General features: G+C 41.1%; 1 long non-coding RNA gene across 2 annotated transcripts in view; it reads left to right on the forward strand.

Annotated features, from left to right (window-relative positions):
- LOC110741068 overlaps nucleotides 1-20,771 on the forward strand; it is a 50,616-nt gene that overhangs the window by 19,248 nt on the left and 10,597 nt on the right. For both annotated transcript variants that reach the window (XR_002516696.2, XR_002516695.2), the window contains exon 2: nucleotides 19,088-19,237. This is a non-coding gene — a long non-coding RNA (uncharacterized LOC110741068). The remainder of the gene's footprint in view (nucleotides 1-19,087; nucleotides 19,238-20,771) is intronic.

The following is a 20,771-nucleotide window of genomic DNA, read 5'->3' on the forward strand; positions in this document are numbered from 1 at the left end:
GCCCATTCAGTATGATATTGGCTGTTGGTTTGTCATCAATACCTCTTATTATTTTGAGATACGTTCCATCAATACCGAATTTATTGAGAGTTTTTAGCATAAAGAGCTGTTGAATTTTGTCAAAGGCCTTTTCTGCATCTATTGAGATAATAATGTGGTTTTTGTCTTTGATTCTGTTTATATGCTGGATTACGTTTATTGATTTGTGTATGTTGAACCAGCCTTGCATCCCAGGGATGAAGCCCACTTGATCATGGTGGATAAGCTTTTTGATGTGCTGCTGGATTCGGTTTGCCAGTATTTTATTGAGGATTTTTGCATCGATGTTCATCAGGGATATTGGTCTAAAATTCTCTTTTTTGTTGTATCTCTGTCAGGCTTTGGTATCAGGATGATGTTGGCCTTGTAAATGAGTTAGGGAGGATTCCCTCTTTTTCTATTGATTGAAATAGTTTCAGAAGGAATGGTACCAACTCCTCCTTGTACCTCTGGTAGAATTCCAGAACTCTGGTGCTGGACTTTTTTTGGTTGGTAGGCTATTAATTATTGCCTTAATTTCAGAGCCTGCTATTGGTCTATTCAGGGATTCAGCTTCTTCCTGGTTTAGTCTTGGGAGAGTGTAAGTGTCCAGGAAATTATCCCTTTCTTCTAGGTTTTCTAGTTTATTTGCATAGAGGTGTTTATAGTATTCTTTGATGGTAGTTTGTATTTCTGAGGGGTCGGTGGTGATATCCCCTTTATCATTTTTTATTGCGTCTATTTGATTCTTCTCTCTTTGCTTCTTTATTAGTCTTGCTAGTGGTCTATTTTGTTGATCTTTTTTAAAAACCAGCTCCTGGATTCATTGATTTTTTTGGAGGGCTTTTTGTGTCTCTATCTCCTTCAGTTCTGCTCTGCTCTTAGTTATTTCTTGCCTTCTGCTAGCTTTTGAATGTGTTTGCTCTTCTCTAGTTCTTTTAATTGTGATGTTAGGGTGTCAATTTTAGATCTTTGCTGCTTTCTCTTGTGGGCATTTAGTGCTACAAATTTCCCTCTACACACTGCTTTAAATGTGTCCTAGAGATTCTGGTATGTTGTATCTTTGTTCTCATTGGTTTCAAAGAACATCTTTATTTCTGCCTTCATTTCGTTATGTACCCAGTAGTCATTCAGGAGCAGGTTGTTCAGTTTCCATGTAGTTGAGTGGTTTTGAGTGAGTTTCTTAGTCCTGAGTTCTAGTTTGATTGCACTGTGGTCTGAGAGACGGTTTGTTATAATTTCTGTTCTTGTACATTTGCTGAGGAGTGTTTTGCTTCCAACTATGTGGTCAATTTTGGAATAAGTGTGATGTGGTGCTGAGAAGAATGTATATTCTGTTGATTTGGGGTGGAGAGTTCTGTAGATGTCTATTAGGTCTGCTTGGTGCAGAGTTGAGTTCAATTCCTGGATATCCTTGTTAACTTTCTGTGTCGTTGATCTGTATAATGTTGACAGTGGGGTGTTAAAGTCTCCCATTATTATTGTTTGGGAGTCTAAGTCTCTTTGAAAGTCTCTAAGAACTTGCTTTATGAATCCGGGTGCTCCTGCATTGGGTGCATATATATTTAGGATAGTTAGTTCTTCTTGATGAATTGATCCCTTTACCATTATGTAATGGCCTTCTTTGTCTCTTTTGAGCTTTGATGGTTTAATGTCTGTTTAGAGACTAGGATTGCAACCCCTGCTTTTTTTTGTTTTCCATTTGCTTGGTAGATCTTCCTCCATCCCTTTATTTTGAGACTATGTGTGTGTCTGCATGTGAGATGCGTCTCCTGAGTACAGCAAACTGATGGGTCTTGACTCTATCCAGTTTGCCAGTCTGTGTCTTTTAATTGGGCCATTTCGTCCATTTACATTTAAGGTTAATATTGTTATGTGTGAACTTGATCCTGTCATTATGATATTAGCTAGTTATTTTGCTCGTTAGTTGATGCAGTTTCTTCCTAGCATCAATGTACTTTACATTTTGGCATGTTTTTGCAATGGCTGGTACCTGTTGTTCCTTTCCATGTTTAGTGCTTCCTTTAGGATCTCTTGTAGGGCAAGCCTGGTGGTGACAAAATCTCTCAGCATTTGCTTATCCGTAAAGGATTTTATTTCTCCTTCACTTATGAAACTTAGTTTGGCTGGATATGAAATTCTGGGTTGAAAATTCTTTTCTTTAAGAATGTCAAATATTGGCCCCCACTCTCTTCTGGCTTGTAGAGTTTCTGCCAAGAGATCTGCTGTTAGTCTGATGGGCTTCCCTTTGTGTGTAACCTGACCTTTCTCTCTGGCTACCCTTAACATTTTTCCTTCATTTCAACTTTGGTGAATCTGACAATTATGTGTCTTGGAGTTGCTCTTCTCGAGGAGTATCTTTGTGGTGTTCTCTGTATTTCCTGAATTTGAATGTTTGCCTGCCTTACCAGGTTGGGGAAGTTCTCCTGGATGATATCCTGAAGAGTGTTTTCCAACTTGGTTCCATTTTCCCCGTCACTTTCAGGCACACCAATCAGACGTAGATTTGGTCTTTTCACATAATCCCATATTTCTTGGAGGCTTTATTCATTTCTTTTTACTCTTTTTTCTCTACACTTCTCTTCTCGCTTCATTTCATTCATTTGATCTTCAATCGCTGATACTCTTTCTTCCAGTTGATCGAGTCGGTTACTGAAGCTTGTGCATTTGTCACGTAGTTCTCGTGTTATGGTTTTCATCTCTGTCAGTTCTTTTGAGGACTTCTCTACATTGGTTATTCTAGTTAGCCATTCATCAAATCTTTTTTCAAGGTTTTTAGTTTCTTTGTGCTGGTTACATAGTTCCTCCTTTAGCTCTGAGAAATTTGATCAACTGAAGCCTTCTTCTCTCAACTCATCAAAGTCATTCACCATCCAGCTTTGTTCCATTGCTGGCGATGAGCTGCATTCCTTTGGAGGGAGTGATGCGCTCTGATTTTTTGAATTTCCAGCTTTTCTGCACTGCTTTTTCCCCTTCTTTGTGGTTTTATCTGCCTTTGGTCTTTGATGGTGGTGATGTACTGATGGGGTTTTGGTGTGGGTGTCCTTTCTGTTTGTTAGTTTTCCTTCTAACAGTCAGGACCCTCAGCTGCAGGTCTGTTGGAGTTTGCTTGAGGTCTACTCCAGACCCTGTTTGCCTGGGTATCAGCAGCGGAGGCTGTAGAAGACAGAATATTGCTGAACAGCGAGTGTTGCTGTCTGATTCTTGCTGTGGAAGCTTCATCTCATGGGTGTACCCAGCCGTGTGAGGTGTGAGGTGTCAGTCTGCACCTAGTAGGGGATGTCTCCCAGTTAGGCTACTCAGGGGTCAGGGACCCACTTGAGTAGGCAGTCTGTCCGTTCTCAGATCTCAACCTCTGTGTTGGGAGATACATTGCTCTCTTCACAGCTGTCAGACAGGGCCATTCACCTCTGCCGAGGTTTCTCTGCTTTTTGTTTAGCTATGCCCTGTCCCCACAGGTGGAGTCCACAGAGGCAGGCAGGCCTCCTTGAGCTGTGGTGGTCTCCACCCTATTTGAGCTTCTCCGGGGGTTTTGTTTACCTACTTAAGCCTCAGCAATGGTGGGCGCCTCTCCCCCAGCCTCGCTGCCACCTTGCCATTAGATCTCAGACTGCTGTGCTAGCAATGAGGGGGCCTCCGTGGGCATGGGACCCTCTGGGCCAGGTGTGGGATATAATCTCCTGGTGTGCCATTTGCTAAGACCCTTGGTAAAGGACAGTATTAGGGTGGGAGTTACCCGATTTTCCAGGTGTTATGTGTCTCAATTTCCTTTGGCTAGGAAAAGGAATTCCCTTCCCCCTTGTGCTTCCCAGGTGTAATGATGCCTCGCCTTGCTTCAGCTCTCACTGGTCGGGCTGCACCCACAGACCAGCACCAACTGTCTGACATGCCCCAGTGAGATGAACCCGGTACCTCAGTTGAAAATGCAGAAATCACCTGTCTTCTGTGTCACTCACACTGGGAGCTGGAGGCTGGAGCTGTTCCTGTTTGGCCATCTTGGGTGCACCCCTTTTCGATTGCATACTTTAAATGAGTGAATTGTATAGTCTGCAAGTTGTATCTCTATAAAGCTATTGCAAAAAATTATTCTCCCCTTTTCTCTTTAGTCTCTTCTTCTGGGACTACAAATTGATATGTAAAAAATTGGTTACAACATCTTACTGGTTACATCATCCAATAAGAACACTAAGAATAGCTTAATACTTTAATTCGTAGTCATTCTTATTTCATCGATTGTCAGTAAAATGTTTTTATAGCGCTTTTTAAAGACCAGTATCTAATCAAGGTTCTCAAATTGCATTTGGTTATCATCTGTTTTTAGAGTCTTTTAATCTAAAACATTCCTCTCTCCTTTTATTTATTTATTTTGTGTGTGTGTGTGTGTGATACTGGCCTTTATTTTTTAATTATCCAGGTGACTTTTTCATGGAAAATCATCCATTGAGTTTTTAATATTAACTATTATATTTTTCATTCCCAGAAAATCTTCTTTTCATATTGATCATTTGAAATGCTTGCTCTTTGCTTATGTTTTTCTATTCTATTTTTCCTTGTTTAAATATATATATATACATATATATACACACACACACATATATATACACATATATATCTATATATATATTTTTTTGAGATGGAGTCTCATTCTGTCACCCAGGCTGGAGTGCAGTGGTGTGATCTTGGCTCACTGCACCCTCTGCCTTCTGGGTTCAAGTGATTCTCCTGCCTCAGCCTCCCAAGTAGCTGGGATTACAGGCATGTACCACCATGCCTGGCTACTTTTTTTTTGTATTTTTTAGTAGAGACAGGGTTTCACTGTGTTAGCCAGGATGGTCTTGATCTCCTGACCTTGTGATCCGCCCGCCTTGGCCTCCCAAAGTGCTGAGATTACAGGTGTGAGCACTGTGCCTGGCCCTTGTTTAAATATTTTACCCACAGTTAGTGTATATTCTGTATCTAAGAATTCCATCAGCTAAAGTTCATGGAGGTCTAAATGTCTGTTGTTTCTGATGGCTCTTTCAGTAGCTTGCTTTCTTACAAACTCAGTAATTTTTAATCAAGATCCCCTATTTCACTGAAGTAAGATCCAGATAGACCTGCATAGAAGGTACATCATTCTAGGAAAATTTGTGTTTCCTTTTATAGGGATCCGAGTGCACAATAGTGGGCCATTTTAGTTTCATTTCTCAGTTTGAAGTTTCCCTACTCTCCAGGATAGAATAACTTTGAACCCTAGACTAGTATTTTTCCAGCTGGAATTGGAATTGCAGAATACAAGTTTTCATTGTGGCTGCCTTTTCTGGCCTGTTGTTTCACTGAATGTGGGGGCTTCATCTTGTGTGTCTTCCCCCAATCTTGTGTGTTCTCAGTGTAGTCTCCTGTGCCCTCTGTGACCACTAATCCCTCAAAGCACTAGACTCCTAACAGTGTTTGCCTCAGGGCAGACCCAGCTTCACACATTAGCTTACCAGGTGAACCCATCAGTTCACCAGGCGGCTATTCACGCATGTGGGTCTCCCCTATTTTTAGGCAACTTCAGCTATGCATTAAACAATATGTTGTAATTGATTCTGTACCAGGGGTTCTGCAGCAGGGGGACTGATTTTCAGAGTAGCTGATGTGCTACACCACTGGAAGCAAAATCCTCTACTTAACTTTATGACCTCATCTCCCTGGACCTTCACTTTCTTCACTTCATGCCAGCCACACTGGACTATAACTCAAACACGTAAAAGCTCACAGCTGTCTCAGAGCCTTTTCACCTGTTATTTGTTTTCTTGAAAAGGCTCTTTTCTTCAGTTCTTCACATGGTCGCACTTTATCGCCATTCAGGTCTTAGCTCAAATGTTCCACCTCCAGATTCTTCCCTGGTCACTCTCAGTTATTAATACTTTCTCTTATCTCAGCTAAATGTTTCTATGTTGTACTTCCCAGAACCTAAAGTTATTTTGTTTATTGATTTGTTTATGTTTTATTCTCTAGAATGTAACTGTTTAAGGGCAGGGACCCTGTTCTAGAAAAGTGCTTGGCACCGATGGACACTCTAAAAGTATTTGTTGATTGGTTGGGTAATATCTCTGTTCTTTATCTACTGCTGAAATACCTTCCTATTCTCTCCTGCAGGCTGGAAACCATGGCCATATTCATAGTCACAATAGTTAGCTTAGTATAGTAAGGTCTCCACTAAAATGCCATCCTGTGTGTTCTAACAGGTAACTACTCAAACTGTGTGTGTGTGTGAATATGTGTGTGTGTCCATTTAGATGCATACATACAGCTGTGATGTAAGTTTAGAAAATATATCTAGTTGTACAAACCACATCCAGACCCCCTGAATTATCTAACAAACAAAAGCCATGATTTAATCCCTCCCTCAGCACCACAGGGAAACCTTAGGGAAGGGATACAGTGGAATGATCTCTTTTTCAATTTATAGTTCAATACCATTAGATAGTTTTTAAAGAATTCTATCAGCACGACTACAAGGGAATCTCCAAATTTCTTTTTTGTGCATATGTGTGTGTTAAGAAATATTAGTTTTATTTAACCAGTTTTCACAGCTGAATATTCTATAAAAACTGTACAGATTGTACAGTTTAGATACAGTTCAAACTACTGAATGAAAAGGTAGGTCCCACAGATGCAAAAATACCGTACCAATCAATGCAGGGTAAAGGCAGGTTTACACACTGCACAGCTCTCCAGGTGACTGGGGAGTTGGTCAATTCTAAGTATAAACTTCAAAACTGTAAAAAAAAAAAAAATAAGGATTTGGTTTTATTTTGCTCTTCACACATTCAGTATGATTTCAAAATCAGAAGCCTAACTAATAATAGGCATCTGTAGTCTGGAACTAGTACCCAGTCCTGGAAGGAGTCCATGTGTCTATCCATACAGGACACTCTTGGAGACCATACTGAGCTCAGTATATTGCATAGACATAAAAGCAGAGACCAAGAACATTAAATGTTGAATATAAGGTAGTTCTTTCTTGTTTTGAAAGGAGTTTTTGCATTTAACAATGTGCCAAAAAATTTTAACTTATTAAACAAAATATATTCTAAGTGAACATAAAGTTACACTTTATAAACATAAAAATGCTTTATTTTGGTGTAATACATCAATCATATCTGCAAATAGAAAACGAAAACTGTCTATAAAGTAGTATTTCTCATCCAGCAACAAGAAGTACTTATGTAGTTATTTTTCAAAAGGGTCAGAAAACCTACTTAAAACCCACTAAAGGCTAACTTATAACTTAGATAGTCATACTTAAGCTATTCAGTGATTCACTAATACTGCAAAAAAAGCTTTCTTCTGGAGACAGTGGTTTCTTCATGTTAACTAGGTAAGAACTGGACATATTTTAAAAAGAAGGAGAAATCAACTGTTTCCCTCTCAATGCTCACAAGGGTCTTCCTGGCTGCAAGGAAGCAATTAACTCACTGATGGAAGTGTCTTTGAAACTTGCATGTTTGGTTTTTTACTATGAATGAATAAATGATTACCATTTTACTGAAAGTGCTAAATATTTTTGCGGGTTTGTAATATGACAGCAATGATGTTGATGATCAAAGGCTATTTAAGCATCCAAGACTTTTGAGTCAGGATAGATGTGTGATTCATGTCTTATACAGGGGTAATATTAAAAGTATTAAACAACCATCATGGCATAGATGCCAGCCACAGCACAGGACATGGAGCCTCCTGTCATGTCAGGTCAGGTTAGTGGGGCGGCATCAGTGGACTCAAAGCAGCAGTTGTTCAAAACTGATATGGGAGGACTTCAATATTTTAACAACCAGTATATATTGGCCATATGTCAGCCTTGATCTTATGGGACTGTGGCTGGTCTCAGCTTCCAGAGACCTTAGAAAGCATCTAGTCCTGACATTTCATGTTTCTTAACCTACAGAATCTAATAAGCCATAGCTTGTTTGTAAACCAGTCTTAAACTTTTTGAACAATGTCTCTTGGTCCCTTTCCTATATATTAGGATTGGTTTCATCCATATGTAATCATGAATTTCAGCAAGTGTAGCTGTTATAAACAGCTTTCTTAGAAGCCTGTTTGCTTTCAGAAATCTTTGAAAAATGACTTCTCATGGAGAACTATCTCTGCAGAGAATATCTCATCTATTAAGTGAAGAAATACAACCTTTCTCTTTCCCCATTATCGGGGAACACCTCTTAAGGTTCCTTCTCTCAATACTGCCACATGGGGGGTTAAATTTCTTTCTTTCTTTTTTTATTTTGAGATGGTGTCTTGCTCTGTCACCCAGGCTGGAGTGCAGTGGCGGGATCTTGGCTCACTGCAAGCTCCACCTCCCAGGTTCATGCCATTCTCCTGCCTCAGCCTCCCGAGTAGCTGGGACTACAGGTGCTCACCATCACACCCAGCTAAATTTTTTGTATTTTTAGTAGAGATGGGGTTTCACTGTGTTAGCCAGGATGGTCTCAATCTCCTGACCTCATGATCAGCCTGACTCAGCCTCCCAAAGCACTGGTATTACAGGCGTGAGCCACTGCACCCGGGCTATGGGGGGTTCAAACATGAGTTTTGAAGAGGATAAATGTTCAAACTATAGCAGAAGACATGACTATATATGGTCCTGTTCAGAGTGCACTATGCCCTATTTATTTAAAAATTTCGTATCTTATAAAAAGCACAATTTAAATACAAATGTATAAAACATATAAAATTTTCTCTAAACTTATTTCAGCATTTCTTCCTTTATGTAATATATTCCAAGCTTCCTACACACCTGCCACCAAAAAAAAAAAAAAAAAAAAAAAAAGAAGAAAGGGAGAAGGAAGGAAGAAAAGAAGGAAAGAAGAATACAGAATACAGAAGAAGAATACAGAATACAGAAGAAGAATACAGAAGCAGGTCCTTGGGATGCACAGTTAATTCAGAAGCCTCATTTTGACCAGAAGTTTCTGTTTGGCTTTAGGCTTCTTCAAGTCTTTTACCAGAACTGCATATAAATTCATGTGAGGGTCACCCTCTTTCTTCCTTCCTCTTGACCACCTGGGACAGGAGTTGCTGTGATATAATGGGAAAAGGTTGACTTTTAGAATCTGGAGACTTTTGGAGAAGACAAATTAGGCATTTCCTAGCAAGTACCTACAATATACAGTAGTTGCTCAAAATTGTCTGCTGAACCTGAGGTTTTTAGTGGGCAGGGAAAGGTCAGCCAAGAGGAAATGAAGAAAGGCAGGAGAGCCTGCTAATTTACAATCTGGATAATCAGACACGATACTCAACGTCCACAAATTCATTCAATCTTTCCATGGAATGCAGGCACATGGTAGGCTTACTATTGTACCATGCATATCTTATCTGAATATAAAATTGAGACACCCTTCTTAGGGAACTTCTGGAGATCTTCTCCAAAATATTTTTCACATTTCAATTATAGCTTTTCCAAAATTTTGACCAACATGGAAATTGTTTAGCAACCACATCAAGGGGAAATAGAAATATCTTTTTAATAATTTAACTAGACATTCAGTTTTTTTAAAAAATAACCTTTTACTTCATAAAGTGCAAACTGTGTCATGAGAAAAAGAGATGGAGATAGAGTTGGCATTTTGCAACAGGGAAAAAAAACAATGAACAAAAATACTGCACTTACAGTAAGAGTAACAACAGTTGAAGTTTGAGAATTATTGGGAGGGGGTGTACTAACAAAAGGGCAGGAAAGAAAAACTGTTTTACAAGTGAGATTTCTTAGCTTCCAGAAATAGAGAAAGTAGTTTATATACTCCTGCACATTTGTACAGACTTGCAAGATGTGCTTTGCTTAATTCTTAGGTTATACTGTTTATGCTGTTGGTATGCGGAAGACCAATGCTGTTTTAATATTTATGCTGTTAACAAAATTCCTCCAGTCTCAGCCTTTGCTTATGATGGTGGATACAGACAAGCACTAGAATTTCAAAGATGTTGAGTTTAGAGTCAGAAAGGACATTAAATATCAACTCCTATTCTTTGGGGTTATATATATATATATATATATTTTTTTTTTTTTTTTTCTAACTGCAATGTAAAATGCTTCTTATTTTCTAAGAGATGTCAGTCAGGAATAGGGTCACAAACCATATTGAAGGGAAAATTCTCTATTTGAAACTACAAAATGCTGTGTTGAACTCTGGGCTTAGACATTCAGATCGAAATATATTGCCAGGTTATTATAAGCATGTTCTGTGTGAGAAAATATCTCCTCCCAGATGCAATGTATCTCTTAGATTTTTCGCAAGTTGTTTTTGTTATTGTTGGCCTTTTCAAAGGTTCCAAATATTGGAGACTTTTCAAATTCTTATTGTGTTTCTCCCCTCCCTTCAGGATGTCTTGACTGGGGAGTCATGTTCAATTACTTGTACACGTTCATCTGTTATTACCTTCTGCTCATTGGAGGGTTCATTGTTGCACATCTTTCTTGCTGATCATAAAAAATCCTTTCTCTTGACCTGGAGTTTCTGTGACAGCAAAGCTGGATCACTCGTCTACTGCTCCTGTGCATCCAGGACCCTCCTTGGGAATGAAGACCCTTCCATGGTCCCTCCTGTCTCCCCATCTCCTTGACCATTCTACCATCCAACCAACTGTACACCTCTCTAAATATGGAATGCTGCATAGGCAATGCAGCCACTCTATTCAAAATGAGGACTCTACTCCCTTTTTGAGTTTTTCTGTGATTTCTTATCGTGTAGCTAGAGCTCTCATTTCATTTAAAATTAGCTTTTATTAAAAAGGAAAATATGCTGAACTGCTTAATGCATTTACCAGTTCATTTTAATTTTGATTCAACAATTATCTACAATAATATAACAAGCCCATATTATCTATTTATAAAGATGTATGTGTGTGTGCAGTGAAAGGTTGTCTCTGGGTGGAAAGAGCTGAGGACCTGAGCAGCACTCATTAGCTCCAGGCTGCATTTGAGGCTGGGGGAACATGTGGGGCCAGAAACACACTCTGCCTCATCTGCATGGCTTGAATTCTATTTCACACATTTTTGAAGGGTGCACATTTCCACAGAGCTCCTCTTCAATCCAGATTCCCTTTCCGCTGTAATCCCCTGTCGGTGCTTTATCTGTGAATAATTTTTTAAATGAATGAGAATAGAAGCAAGGCAACCAGGTGTTTCTTTTTCTTTTTCTTTTTCCTTTTTTTTTTTTTTTTTTTTTGAGACAGAGTCTTGGCCCGGGCTGGAGTGCAGTGGCGCGATCTTGACTCACTGCAACCTCCACCTCCCAGATTCAAACAATTCTCCTGCCTCCCTAGTAGCTGGGATTACAGGCGCACACCACCACACCTGGCTATCTTTTTCCTTTTCTTTCCTCCTCTTCACTCTCTTGTTTTCTACTCCTTTTGTGATCACCTTCTCTGACATCTTAACTTCTCCCTCTGTTCAGAATGGAAAACCCTGTGGTGTAGATAAAGCCCATTCCAGGGGGTCTGGGAGGGAAGCAAGAAGCTGAGTTGCAAGAAGCTGAGTTGAGAGGGTCATGTCACTGGTCTTGCATCCCCATAGGGCTCAAGTTCAGAGATTATCCCCAGACAAGATCATATACATGTCACAGAGATACACCGAAGGACTGAAAGAAGGTGTTTTAGTTGCTTATAAAGGAATCCCTGAAACTAGGCAATTTATAAAGAAAATGAACTTATTTCTTACAGTCGTGGAGGCTGAGAAATCTAAGGTCAAGGGGTCACATCTGATGAAGGCCTTCATGCTGGTGGGGACCCTCTGCAGAATCCCAGGTGGCACATGGTATCATAGAGCAAGAGGGCTGAGCATGCTAGCTCAGGTCTCTCTCCCACTTCTCATAAAGCTGCCAGTCCCACTCCATGATAACCCATTAATCCATGAACGGATGAGCTCACTCATGATGGTAGAGCCCTTGCAACTGACCCAATCGCCTCTTAAAGGTCCAGTCTCTCAACACTGTCACATGGGGGGTTAAATTTCAGCATGAGTTTTGGAGAGGATAAGTGTTCAAACTATTACAGAAGGCATGACTATATATGGTCTTGTTCAGAGTGCGCTATGCCTTATTTTTTTAAAAATTTCTACATCTCTTATAAAAAGCACAATTTAAATACAAATGTATAAAATATATAAAATTTTCTTTAAACTTATTTCAGCATTTCTTTCTTTATGTAATATATTCCAAGCTCCTTACATCCCTGCCACCAAAAAAAAAAAAGAAGAAGAAGAAGAAAATAAAGGTAGAAAGAAAGGGAAAAAAAAGGAAGAAAAGAAGGAAAGAATAAAAGAAAGAAAGAGAGAAGGGAAGAAGTAGCCGTAGACTGGCTCTCTTTCATTCTGAGAGGCTCTAGCTATGGAGCACAGGGAAGAGGAAAGGGTTGGCTGACTTGTGGTCCTCCTGGCTCCACCACTGACCAGCCTGGGACCGCATAGATACCCCGCTGTGAGCCTCGCTGTGCTCAGTTCTGACTGAGGTGACAGATTGGTGGTCTTCATGATCTTCTCCAGAGGCAACGACTTTCCGCAATTCTGATGAACCCTTTGAATATGCAACATGTTTAAAGTTAGGGCTTTACACTCTAGACTTTTTATGAAGAGGGGTAAAAAAAGGAACCTGAACCTGATCATTTTTCCCTGACTTGCCCTGGAGACCCTGAGAGAGAAAGCACTTGTCAAACATCACTTGGAGCAGCCAGGTTTAGCAATATGGCTAAGTCAGGCTACCAGGAGTGAAGCCAAGCCAGGGATTGAGGACTTAACTAAATTCTCCAGCAGAGGCCTGGGAGACTCGGTCTTTTGAGAAGCAGTGACTGTATCAGGAATCAAAATGAGCTGAAGAGGCTGGTGAAAGCAGGATTTCTCATGACAAATGCAAATGTGACTGGCAATGGGGTGTGCCTGCAGGAAGAATACAGAAGCAGGTCCTTGGGGATGCATCCGTCATACCCACAAATACTTCCTTAAAAGCTGCCTTTAAATAATGGAAAATGCATTTCAATGTATAGAGACAATGGGAGCCCGGGATAGGCCTAGAGTATGTAGAGTACTAAGTGAGCCTCAGTGTCTGTTGAGAGGCCAGATGTCTGCACAGGCTGAAGCTGACTGTGAAATCCGGGCCTGCTTCTTCTCACTTTGTCCATCACAGCAACTCTGACAGTAAATGATTTCCCATTCCCCTTTCAGAGCTTGCCAATTCTACACTCTTTATACCTTCAACCGGTAGTGGATTTCAGCATTCATGTGAGTCAAATAGCATGCCTTGGGATCCAGGCTGTGGGAGGCAAACAGGTTTCAGCATAGGGATGTAACAGTAGATGGGATGGTATCATCTGAAATGCAAACCGTTGTGCAGCATATTCCAGTAGCATTTATACTGATGTTTTACTAAATTAAGTTGAGTAATTTAGTCCATCCAGAAATCTGAAAGAACAAAATGTTGATAAAATAAAAAAATTAGCACCCAAGCATAAATGACTATTGTCATCATTGTGTCATTGTAATCACAATAAGGAGGGTATCCTGCCTGTTTGGAAAGCAAGAGCTGAACCTGAAGATATTCTATGGTCCTTTAAGAATTATGATTTAAGCCTTGACCTCTACTCCTTATGCCAGCCAGTGCAGACAGAGGAAAAATTGTATTTCTGTTTCACTTATCTAGGGCTTTCTATGTACCAGGCACTTCACCTACTTTATCCCCTTCACTCCTTAATATAACTCTATCAGGCATATGCAGTTATTCTCTCCATCTGGTAAGTGACAGTACTGAAGGTCTGTCACTTAGCTGGTAGGGGAAGATTCAGGACTCACACTTAGGCCTGACTACAGAACTCTTACTCCATCCTTTGTATACTGTTACTGCAACCTTGAATCCTGGAAATCCTTCAGAGTTAAAGGATGGAGGATGAGAGGAGGTTGGCTGAATTACTGAAGTATATGCTTGTAGAATATAACAAGTAATGAAAGATCTGTTATATTAGAGGTTATTGTATCAGAAAGTGTTCATACTGAGTAGAAGACAAAAGCCTGCATGCCTGTATCCCACTTATCCTGTGCCTTGTAGGATCCTATAATTCTAAGGTTTGAGGGAGTTTTTTTTTTTTTTTCTTTGAGACAGGGTGTCCCTCTGTCGCCCAGGCTGGAGTGCAGTGGTGCGATCTCGCTTTGCTGAAACTTCCGCCTCCTGGGTTCAAGCGATTCTCCTGCCTCAGCCTCCTAAGTAGCTGGGACTACAGGTGTGTGCCACCATGCCGGGCTAATTTTTGTATTTTTAGTAGAGATGATGTTTTGCCATGGTGGCCAGACTAGTCTCGAACTCCTGACCTCAAGTGATCTGCCCGCCTCGGCCTCCCAAAGTGCTGGGATTACACACGTGAGCCACCGCTCCCGGCCTGAAGGAGCTTTATAGTATTTAATTGAATGCACTCATTTTTGCCAAGGAGAAAACTAAAACCCAGAGAGGTTGGCTTGCCTCAGTTTACTGTCTCATCACAGCGTAAGTTGCACTTTCTCCTTCCTCTCCCATTCTTTCCTCCAGACATCGCCAATGCAGGACCATAGGCTATCAGCATCCTTAACAACCCTGGTTATTTACTTGATTGAGCTCTCCCTAATCAAGGCACGGCCCTCATAGAAATAGATGGGAATTTCCAAAAGGCTGCCTGAGGCTGCTGATCAACAATTCATTTTTAGCATTTCTTTTTAAATCGCTCTAAGTTGTTGCACCTGGGTCACAGTGACAGCTGAATAAGGGGGCTGAACAGCAACGTTGTTCTGGGCACCAGGTTGGTGAACCCCCTCCGCCATGTATATGCATGAGCTCTTCATTTGCATAAAGCGCAAAGGCATCACTCCCATTAATCACCGCATTCATCTTAATAATTAGTGGCAATAATGTTGAAGAGCGGTGGTCTCCACATCGATTTCTGAGGCACCATGGGCTATTTCTGTTGCAGATGAATGATCATCAAGAGTGACATGTTGATGTCTTTGGATCGACCACCCCAATTCCACATGCTTTACAGCCTGGCAGCTGGTCAGGAAGCTCTGGTGATCTGTGGGGCTAATGCTGTCCCTCTAACAAGACCGGTAAAAAGGAGTGATGTGACACCTGGGAGGGGGTTTAGGAAAAAGTCCCTGACCACTTTAAGGGGCGCTCTCTTAGCCATATGCATAGTAAACTAGCCGTAACTGCAAAGCAAGAGGCTATTTGTCATAGAGATTATGACTCCATGGTTAAGTACTTGAAAGGCTACCACTTGCTCTCAGACCTTCTCCATAAAAGATTGGCTTGGGGTCTGTAATTTGCCAATACTTCTGGGTCAAGAGAAAGCCATTTCAGATCAGAAATGTAATAGAATGTTTTAAGGACCGTGGTACAGTGCCAAAGAGGATGGAAGTATTAATAATTTTCATGGGTTGTTTAAAAAGGCCCTATCAGGTAAAAAAAAAAAAAAAAAAAAAGAATAAAAAACATAAGTCACAAAGGGATCCACTTGAAGATTTGAAAAGAAACTACAAAGGACTTCATTAATACAAAAGGGAAGATTAGTCAGAGAACAAAAGAATAAGGAAGGAGGAAGCGAATGGAAAGGCAGGGAAGGAATTATAATAATGTCAGATGGGGGAGGCTGGTGAGGAAAAACTAAGGAGGAATTAAAACAAAGACTCCTCAACTTTCTAGATCCACGAGATCATCCTGGATATTTCCCCTCTTTGAGGAGATGAAGACGAAGTGTGAGTGACAGAGAAAATTCGGGTGTGAGGTGCAAATGTTTTTAAAATGTAGTAACAATTAAATTTCTCCTGCACTGTGGGTTAGCAGAAAGCCATCAGCACAGCTTCAGGTTGATTTAGGAAATTCGATAATATGTTTTTTTTTTGCCTTCTCACCTTATACTCACTGGTAAATGACAGACCCTACATTTATGATCTTTCATTCCGTCTTCTTCAAAAGCTGAGGTTTATGCTTTTATGAAAATTAATAAAAAACTCCTAAAGAGAGTGCAGGTGTTTCCAATGGCTATTTATTTCTTTTTCTAGGAGCATATTCAAATACAACTGTCCTTCCCGCAACGTGACATAAAGAGAATTCTCTGCATCCCCTCCACTGCTTATTGGCTGGCTATACTAGCACCTTGTCTAGGAGAGGGACAGCACATTGAATCTAGTTGGTGTCTGCACATAAATCATCCTGAAGAAAAAAAGGTTTAATTTACTTAGACAATTTGGTATTTTGTACACAACTAGTCGATCTCGACAATTATTTTTCTAAGATGTATGTGGGGTGTCTGCGTGTGTGTAACGAACAGCTTTGTGCGAAACAGCTGACTAAACTTTTGGGACAAGATAATGACTCTCAAAACTGAGCACTTTGAGAATTTGTGTTTGTTGCTATACCTCCTTTTCTCTTCTTTGCAGCATTATCTGTTTTTGACATGTAGAGAGAGGCTTTGTTACACCTCTGTGCTGGGTTCTGAAGGGAAGGGTACAATTGTAAACATCGAATAAACATGTGTGCAAATAAACACTAGGGCTGACCTTGTCCTCCTAAAGTCCACAAAGATGCGGTCTTGCATGATCCTCCGAACCAGTTCCTTCCTGGAGATAAAGGGCGCTGAAAAGCAAGGGTGTCTCACATACAGGTTTGGAGACAGGGGAAGGATGCTGGGCTGTGAACAATAGCATCCCCAAGGAGCCCTTGCAATGTGGTAGCTGGAGGGCAAAGGAGAAGTGCTAAGTGATGCAGGATCTGGCCATCTTTGACCCCAGGAATTATAGCATTTGAACCAACAAAGGAGGAGCACAATAGGCCTCTACCTAAGGGTCTGGTGTGTCCATTCTGACCTTAGAGTAGGTTGACCCTGATGAGCCAAAATGGCCACATGCCTAGGATGTGGAGTCCTTGCAGTGAAGTGTTTGTCTTGTGTCATCTGAGTAAGGTCTGGGCATTTTGCAAAGCTAGATTTTCCCTCTGGACCCTTCTCCCCTCTGTGTCTTGCTGTGCCTGGTGTCTTTGCCCTGTCGCTCAGTATCTGGCATGTGTATGGGTGTTTTTAATTGGATCCTCTGAAATGCATTTCTGACACTGATTTGGTTATATTCTATTCTATTCTGTTATCAAACAAATTTGCTGTCATACAAAAGATCAATGTTATTGTAATGTCCTCTTGATGGATTAAATAGGGTATTATTCAACTCTTATTAAACAATCAAGAAAAACACACTGGGACATGCTTTCATTCACAGCTGCTAACAAATACAGTGTATCTGATCTGTGATTAAGAAACAGAGCAGGAGTAGTTATTTTCAGATTAATTAAACAAACAAGTAGGATTTAGGGACCAGGATTTTTAAAACCCAGTACAATTCTTTGAAACATGTTTGAAAGAGGACATAATTTAACGAAATGAGTGAACACTTAAGAATATAAAATCTTTCAGTGACGCAATTCTGGATTAATTGCCCAGAACTATCGTGGTGCCATAAACAAAACCGTTCCAGGGACAGACCTTTCAGAAGAGTTTTTTTTTTTCTTCTTGTGAGTAAATGTCCATTTAGAGAGCTTTTCTAAATTTAGAAGCAACGTTCATCAATCATTTATAATAAGCACCGAAGAACTGCGCTCGCCTGCCTGATGCAGCCCCCTGGTGAAGAGCGGTCCCCGACCAGGGCTGTATTGCCGGACCGGCACCCACTCCATTACCAGCGTCTGACCTTTGTGTTCCTCCGACTTCACTCTCGAGATGCCCAGAGAAAGCAAATATTAAATCAGTAGAAATCTCCCTCTTATCTCAGGCTGCCTGGCTCTATATTATCTTTAGACTCCCCCCTCCCCACCCCACCACCCGGCTTTACATACAGTTGGCTACATTTTGGCTCCTTCTGTCTGATGCTGTTTCCGCTAATGGCTGAAGAAATGGAACATTACACCATTTAACGTGTGTGGGTCACATTAATCACAGAAAATTCTTTTAATGTCTCAGAAGTAACTGTCAAACTGGACATACTGAATCTATTTAAACTAAAGCATGCCATTTTTTATCTACAGTGATCTTTAATTCCCATAAAAGGGTCAAGAAAATGTGATTAAGTGACAGTTTTAAAATGTACTATAATATTAAATAGCTTGATTAAGTGACAACTATAAAATGTAATACAATATTAAGTATCTGGCTATGTCCCAAAAGAACTTTAAAGTATTTTTGAACGGTTTGGGAATTCACTAACCCATAATGGGTTACAATGGAATTTTTTTTCTTTTGGTGGGGGGCATAAAAACAGTTGAACTTAAAACACACACTAAAAACAAAACAAGGGGAAAAAGCCCTCAGCATTTACAGAGAATATAGAGTTGCAGAGCCTCTCTTTGGAGGGCCAAAGACTGGGTTTTTGGTAATATAGAGATTAAGATCTTTTGAAGATTCTGAATTTGCCAGTGCTTGACTAGACCTGTAATGCCTGTGACACAAAGAATAGAATCAAAGATAGTTGTGGTAGGGGGACCTTACAGCTGAATGGAAAGGCCACAGACTAGTCAGTGACCTCCTGGGTGACCTCCAAGGGGCTGACCATCAGCACCCCAGATTTCTGACTTACTTGTGTATTATATCTCAGTTCCCATCAGGGACAGCATAGGAAACACCAGCCTGGTTTGGTCCTCCATCTCGGTCTCCAATAGAGTAAGCCAGTGGAGACACCAAAATACCTCAGTGTCAGGACTGTAATGGGAGTCAGTCATGGGGTCTGCATTAGGGGGCTGAGGTTGGAAGGAGACAATTCTATGGAATTCCTAGGAGAAATGTCTGGATCAGGTGCCCAGGCCAAATAACCAAAGACATTCATGCCATTATTCAGACAGTGTACTAACTCTTCTCCAACAATCATTTGGTCACATTTTAGCCTGGGATCCCCCAGAAAGCATAACTTTAGTGAAAGTTGTTGTGCTATTATTCTGTTAGAAGGTACGGTCTCAGGGAGCAGAGGTGAGGGGAAAGGGAAGGAGGGAGAGCCAGGATTAGGATGTCTTACCCCTCTGGCTGCCACTGAAGTCTGACTAATTGCTTGTTCTTGCAGGACTGTACCCCCAGGAAGCCACACAAACTGTGTAACCAGACAGTGTATCTGGGAGGAGACGGAACAAATTTATCTACCAACTCCCATCTCTCATGGGCCAAATTCTTCCCCACTGTACATTAACTCCATATTGCTTTCAGATTGCATAAGGTGGGTGTTTGGTGGGCTCTTGGGCATCCTGCTTCTCTGTAGCAACAGGGAAGCCCCAAGACAGGAGGCCAGGTGGGTCAGGTGGAGTCTGCAGAGTGTTAGATGGAGCCCAGGCAGAACAGGTTGCTATGGGAGTGCTTGGTACAAGGAGAGTCTGGGAGGAACTGAAGGAGCACATAAGAGATTCTCTATCCAGGTCAGAATCAGATGGAGGCACTCAGTAGGTAGTATAATTCACCAGAACGTTTCCATATGCCTCTGCTGACAGAACATCAATGGAATCTTGATGTATCCTGACTTTTCTCCTGAGCATAAGCCCGTCTCCATCCCCAGAGAGATTTTGGGCTGGGTACCATGGACAAGTGCATTCTGTCTCCTCTGAAAACTGTAAAGTAGATAGTAAGTTTTGGTGATGTTTAGCAAGTGGCTGAGCCTAGAATTGCAGACATGTGCTCCGCTCCCTTTAAGAGCCTCTCAGAGCCCCCATAGAGATCTCAGAAAAGGGTCGACTCTGACTTTTAAGGACACTCATCAAGAGAAAGATAGAAAGCCAAGCTAGGTATCATGACTGGTCCCACAGTGACAGAGACAAATGGCCGTGACACATTTATGTAGGCTCACTTTTTCTCTGGGTGAGGATGAAGCCTCATTTGGAAGATTTGCTCATCTGTCTAATAAATCAGTGCAGAAAGTTTCCCTGATATTTACTCAGGACTTTCTTTCCCGTCTTCATTTCATTCCATGCCTCTGATTGCTCATCCTCGAACCAGGCTACATAAATCTCTTCTCTTTCTTCTGCCCCTTTGTCAACCATTAGCCTGCTCCCCCTCTGTCATTGTTTCACCAGACTATAGATGTAACTCTTCTAATCTTCCCTGATAAATCAGGCTCTCAGAATCGCTCCTTGTTGCTCCCTCAAACTCCCTAGAGCTGGGATATAGGGCTCTGAGGGCCTGGTGCAGACGTTTCTTTTATAATGGGCCCTGAAAGGTTGTCAGCTGCAGATAATTAGGATCTCACTTCCCGCCATCGAGCTGCATATATCTTCCATGCAAAGAACCCCCATCACCTTCAAAAGACTTAACACATGCAGAGGAGATATACGAGGGGCTGGCTGACCGGAGGATGGGGCCAGCTCTTCTGAAGGCCAAAACTCTTCATGTTTCGTGTGAGAGAGAGGCATTCTCTCAGGAGAGGAAGCTCGCCCTCCTCACATTTCTTCATGGTAAAAGCCTCACGCTGTGTGTCTGGACTGTGCATCATGGAGTAGTGAGAAGAATATCTTTTTAGCTAAATTATTTAATAATAGTGCTGTCCCTTTATGCTCCACCCTATTCTCTCAGTCTCCCTGTTGAGACAAAGTTTAGTCTTGCACTGAGAGCTCAAGTATATTTTGTTTGCTGTCTTTATTTTCTAACTCTGTTAATAATTGGCTCACATCACTTGTAAACCCATGATTCAGGTTTTCTTTTTCTTTTGTTTTTGAGACAGAGTCTCACTCTGTCACCCAGGCTGTAGTGCAGTGGTGTGATCT

This window comes from Papio anubis, chromosome 14 (assembly GCF_008728515.1).
Source record: "Papio anubis isolate 15944 chromosome 14, Panubis1.0, whole genome shotgun sequence".
Taxonomy (NCBI): Eukaryota; Metazoa; Chordata; class Mammalia; order Primates; family Cercopithecidae; genus Papio; species Papio anubis.